The sequence below is a fragment of the Oreochromis niloticus genome, linkage group LG2 (assembly GCF_001858045.2).
Source record: "Oreochromis niloticus isolate F11D_XX linkage group LG2, O_niloticus_UMD_NMBU, whole genome shotgun sequence".
In the NCBI taxonomy this organism is placed as follows: Eukaryota; Metazoa; Chordata; class Actinopteri; order Cichliformes; family Cichlidae; genus Oreochromis; species Oreochromis niloticus.
Genome location: NC_031966.2, coordinates 16082697 through 16088696, shown reverse-complemented (window position 1 = coordinate 16088696; position 6000 = coordinate 16082697). Strand labels below are relative to the sequence as shown.

Here is a 6000-nt window from a genome sequence, read left to right as displayed (position 1 = left end):
GATCTTCTTCTCACTTTTGATCTTGGGCTTCTTCTCGCCTTTCTCTTCAGAGGATACTTTAACAGCACTGCCTTCCTTCTGCTGAGATTCATCTGCCTGATGTTCAGATTTTTTCTCCTGCTTCTGTTTGAGCTTGACACGTTCATCTGACAAGCTGCGTTCTTTCTCTTTGCGTTCTTTGGAGTGAAGCTCTTTGTGAGACAGACGGTCAAATTTTCCAACTGAGCGCTGTCTGAGAGCCTCTTGGGAGCCTTGCTCCAGCTCCAAGATGAAGGAATGTGTCCTTCCTTTGTCAGCTATCTTCTTTGTATCGCTGGAATCTTCTGAGATGCTGCCGCTTGTCCCTCTGTGTCGCTCATCAGAATATAAAGGTTCGGACAGATTTTTCATCAGCTTATGTTGTGGTGTCTTTGAGGTGGCAGATTTCACTTCCTATTTTCAAAAATAAGTGAAAAACACAAAGTTACAACTCATGACGAAAACCTGATGCCTGAAATCTGTTTCATCAATGTTAGCTTTTACATACCGTTTTCTTTACAGTGTCTTTCGTGTCTCCTTTCTTTTTGATTGAAACATCTCCCTCTTTCCTGAAAAAGTACAATTAATATATGCATTTTCAGTGTATAATAAAAAATAAGCATCTACTGTACAAAATTGTGTCCAAGCCTTTGCAAACCTTGAGTCTAGTTTTCTCTTCCTGTTGAGAGCCATTTTTTTCTCCAGAACTTTCCTCTCTTTGCGGGCCTCTTTGGCTCCGGGGCCTTCGAGGGCAGCAGAGTCGCTGCTCTTTTGTTTTTTGTGATCTGTGGAGGACATTCGGCCTTTTATGTCATGCAGGTGTTACAAGTACACAAAGTTATTTCCAGGAGAAAATAAAGGACAAATATGCAACCTGGCCAAGGCAATACAATTTACGGAGTTTGTGATGTGAATTTTGAACTAAACATGAGTATAAATTCTCTATTTTTTGGACAACATCCAGACAACTCAACAGGTTGAAAAAATTCTGATCATCCAAAATAGATCAAGGGGAAACACAAAAAGTGTAGGCACAAACAACACTTTATTAAACTAATCTTTTTTTTTTTTGGGGGGGGGGTGCTCAGGTTTGCACTTTGACATTGCAACCTTGATTCTTTTCTTTTCCAGTCATTCTTTTTTAGGATTGCTGCGGTGATTAGGATCATTGTCGTGTTGCATGACATAGTGTCAGCTAAGTTTCAGCTGTCGGACTTGAACACTTTGGTATACAGAGGAGTTCATGGTGAACTCAATGACAGCAAGGCAGCCCAAATCATCACCTCTTCATCACCATGCTTGACAGCTAACATGCTACATTTAGTTTTTGCAGCAATGCAGGAATGGCACAAATACATTAGGGCTGAACACCTTCACTTCGGTCTTGTGGTTTGAGGACAAGAGGCTTTCCCCTGGCAACCGTTCCTGCACAAGAGCCAAACTTGTGCAGTCTTTTTCTAAATGCACTGTCATTATTTTTAACGTTTAACATGCTAATTGAGGCCCGAAGAGTCTAGGTTTTTGCATTTCCTCTGAACTTTGACCGCAGGTGAAATTCTGGCACTGGCATTGAATCCTCCAGGCCAGCAATTTGGTAAGACCTCTGCTATTATATATGTGGGTGGACTCTTTGCAGTCCTGTGAAAGCATGGGGAAGGGAGTATATAACTAAAGTAAAACAGTGGAATACACAAGATGAGGAAAATGAAGAAACACTGAAGGCCACAAGTGTCTATGACATAAAAACCTTGTTCTTCAGCCTGTGCTGCTTTCTGTTTGCGCTTCTCTTCCATTCGCTCTCTGTTCTGTTGTCTCTTGAGCAGCCGTTCTTCTTTGTCCTTTGCCTGGAAGGACCACAGTTTGTTCAATAAATGTATTTAAAAGACAGCAGATGTAACCATAAAACATCATAATGTGTTCAGTCTATAACCGTCCATCGATCTAAGCTTTTCATTTAACTAGAAAAAGTTTTAAATCTCTGCACGTAACATGTTAACATTTAAACAGCTCACCGCAGAACGACGACGTTCCTCCACAGTGATCTCATCATCTGAGTCGCTATAGTAACGGGAGTAGAGGAAGGGCTTGTGAACATAGGCCTTGCGACGAGGTTTACGCTCTTTGTCTTCATCTCCTGTGTCTCCGGTGCTGTGTTTTTTTTCTTCCCTCTCACCTTCATCTGGGAGAAAAAGAAGCAAGTACATACAGAAAAAATATTTAAAAATATTTTCAAAGTGCTCCAAATAATGGTGATGTTATTCAAAAATACAAAGCTTGCTGCCAGCAGAGACCATCAGGTGGAAGCTCGCCCTCTTCGGAAGAATCCGACAGCTGCTGCTCGTCTTCACTTTCCCCCTCGAATGACGACAGGTCGCTGGTGTGGACAGAGCTCACTGTGATGTCACTCAGGCCTTCCAGGTCAGAGTCCTCCAAAGAATACTCTGCAGGGAAAAAGGTACTTTGAGATTTTAAACTTCTTTTAAGTGTAAGTGTAAGGTAAGATAAGGTAACGAAGTGAAAACCTGAATATCTTTTAAATTCTTCACTTGTTCAAATAAACACAGAATCATGGCATCATCACATTTTTGTTGTGTAAAGTAAATTTGTATTAAAGCCATGTCCACCATAAGAAAATGCATCTAAATCCCTTCACTGTGACAAATGTATAAAGTAATGTGAAGTAGGTAACGTAAATTCTGTATAGACAATCATACTGTGCAATACAATAATTATAGTTTTACAACTGTTTATTAATACTCGCAATTGTATATCTATTATCTGCTATAGCTTTTCATATTTATAACCATACGTATAACCTGTTCATAGCTTGTACATTCACTTCAGTTATAGCCTGTACATACTTATAGTATATTCATAACACACCTTCAAACCATGTACATTGTATCATATCTATAATAGATCTATATTCTGTAATATATCTATATTATTGCTAAAGCACTTTCTGGATGGATGCAAACTGCATTTCGTTGCCTTGTACTTGTGACGTGTGCAATGACAATAAAGTTGAATTCTATTCTATTCTATTCTATTCTATTCTATTCTATTCTAATGCTAAATAAATATAAAAACAAACAAAGGATGCTGCAGATCACCTTCTTTTATCCTCTCTCTGGCCTTCTGTTTTGCCTTGCTTGTAGATTTCAGTAGATCATCATCCTGTTTTTCTTCAGAGGGTTTTCCACTGACTTTGCTTGCTGTTTTATCCTTCTCTTCCTCTGTCTGCTCCTGAGCCACGTACTCCTCCTCTTCCATTTTCACATCCTCCTTTAACGGCTCTTTTCCCAGTTCCACCTGTTCCTGTGTTTCCTCTGTCTTTACCTCTAACGCCTGAACCTCTGCTGAGAGTTTTGCTTCCTCTTCCTCTTCCAGTGGCTTTACCTCTTGGTGACTGTCACCTTCCTCAACAATACTCATGTCCTGCTCGATATCCTCCACCATCACCTGCATGAAGTCATCTGCAGTTTGGCTTTTACGTGCTTTTTCGGGTGCTGAGCTGGCTCTGACACTAGCTTCTTGGTTTAGAGAAGTTATAGTGTCCAGGATGGACATGGCGTCGCTGGCAGTGGTAGTTGGAGTCGATGTTGAGGCTGTAAACATGAAATGGCACTTGTTCAAATATTTTAATATTTGAGAGTAATCAAAGATATACAACCACATGTGACATTTGCAGCTGATAAAAATCATAAAATGTTGTGTACCCTGCTCAGGAATGATGCTGTCTGGTTTGGCCTCTGTTGAAGGCAGAGGGGCTGGTGGCTCCTCAGAGCAGCTGCCAGGGGACAGAAATTCACAGACAACCCTCTCCACCTGCGGCCTAAAGATATGGTTGATTTTAGGATCCACCACCTGGGCCACAATCCTGTCCACTCCCTGTTCCAGCATCCCAGATCTAAGAGACACAGATTGCGGTAAGTTTAGTCAATGTCAACAAGCCAGACCAAGAAGGAATACCATGTCTCACTTACTGCAGGACAAGCTGTCTGATGTTGTTTCTCAGCTGGTTTTTGTTCAAATGAGGGCTCCATGTGTGATTGGAGAGGTGATTGGAGACAAAGTTGTCCACTCGTTGTTTCAGATTCAAGTAGGCTGGCTGTAAAAGATTTGAATGCTTCCATTACAAATATCACTCCCAAGCACACAAAGGAGAACATCACTGCAAATGGACATTACATGCTGAAATGAGACTTCAGACTTGACTAAAAACAGTTGAAATTGATAGGTTTTTAGGAATGGCTTGGAGATGAACAAAAAAACAGGAGTCCTGAGATGGAGGTGGCAGAACTGTAGATGGGAGTGACAAGGACGGACGAGCAGAAATGAGTATATTAGAGAGATATTTCAGGTTGAGTGTATTGGAGAGAAAGTTACAGAGATGGTTTGGACATGCACAGAGGAGGGATAGTGGATATACTGGACAAAGGATGTTGAATTTTTAACTGCCAGACAGGAAACCACAGAGAAGATTAATGGATGTAGCGAAAGTGGGCATACAGTAGTACACACATTTAGTATCCTCAATTAAAAGTGCAGTAGGTAGCTTCTGTAGCAAAGCTGAGACCCCAGTGTCGAAACAGCTCCAACAAAAATACGGATAACGCAAAACAGATAGTCCCCTAAACTGAACTCTACACTCGTTAAGTAAAACACCGTCTATTGATGTGTTATGAGCATGCTTTTAGTGCTTACCTTTGTGTCAACGTCTGCCAGACAGTCCCTTCGGAACTGGTCAAAGAGTCCCTGGGTTTTTAAATGATTTACGATCATTGAGACCAGCTGTGGATCTCCCGGTGGTAAACCAGCCATGACTCAATTTAGTTGGCTTAGAATTTGGTGACTAAAAGCGATAAGGCTGTCAATACATCAGGTAAATTCCGATCACAGAGCACCAGCCTTCTGTTTATGGTTTGTGAAGTTCGAAGCGAGGGTGACCCGGAAACACCGCCTGTCCTGTCAAAAGAAAACCTTAGCCGTTTCAGTTGAACCGGAAGAATTCTGAAAGCCCTCTTCTCATACCAAAATAAAAGCGCCACGGTATAAAATTTTAGACATTAGGCGAATTAGTTATTATTTTAGCCAGTTTTAAAATCTAAAGGCCTCCGTTTGCTACAGTTTCTCAGTTTTTCATGAACCTTGTAATATTTAGAGGGGCATACAGCTACTGAAATGTATTGAGCTAACTGTTAGTTATCCGTCATGTTTTGTGCATCTCTGCCGATATAACTAGGTGTACTAAACACTTTATGTGGCACTCTCTAGCGGTTTGAAACTGCAAGGTGTATTCAAACCCTGGCGTTTTGCAGGTAATGTGTGTAATTTGTGATTCCGAGAGACAAATATAGCAACGAAACTGATGGTTCCCAAACACAATAATTTCTGCGGTAACGGTTAACTATCAGTGAGATTATTTTGTGTTACTTTCAATTAACAATTGCAGTTTAAGTTAGAGCGCTCATCTTACAAAATTTGACACACGAGAGAGAGAAAAAAAATAAAAGTCCAGCTGTTATTGCGGACTGAGCTTTCGAAGTGAGAGAATTGTGTGAAAGTAAAAGTACTGGCAGCGGTGGGATTCGAACCCACGCCCCCGAAGAGACTGGAGCCTTAATCCAGCGCCTTAGACCGCTCGGCCACGCTACCGTGTGAACTCAGATTTAGAAATCAGTATATACCTGCTACAATACTACTGAAATCAACCATTTTTTCTTCTGCCGTTTCCTTCTTCTTATTCAGACGTCTGTGGCATATTAGTGCATGCAGTTTAACTGTCCAGTGAGTCTTCTGCAATTTGGTAATGCACTTGAACATTTTACAGGAAAAAGGACAAATCAGATATGTTAAGTGTTTTCGCCAACTAACTTCATTTTTTAAACATAAGTTGATGCCTGCAAAACATTCCAAAAGAGCTGGGACAGAGGCAAAATAACCCTTTAAACGTAGTAACAAGTAACAATCTGTAACATT

The 6000-nt window shown here is 40.8% G+C and overlaps 1 non-coding gene across 1 annotated transcript; it reads right to left on the bottom strand.

Moving 5' to 3' along the window:
* Positions 1 to 5594: 5594 nt before the first annotated feature.
* On the bottom strand, positions 5595 to 5676 carry trnal-aag (transfer RNA leucine (anticodon AAG)). Its single transcript has one exon. It is a non-coding gene; the product is annotated as a tRNA-Leu (tRNA).
* Between the last annotated feature and the right edge of the window lie 324 nt (positions 5677 to 6000).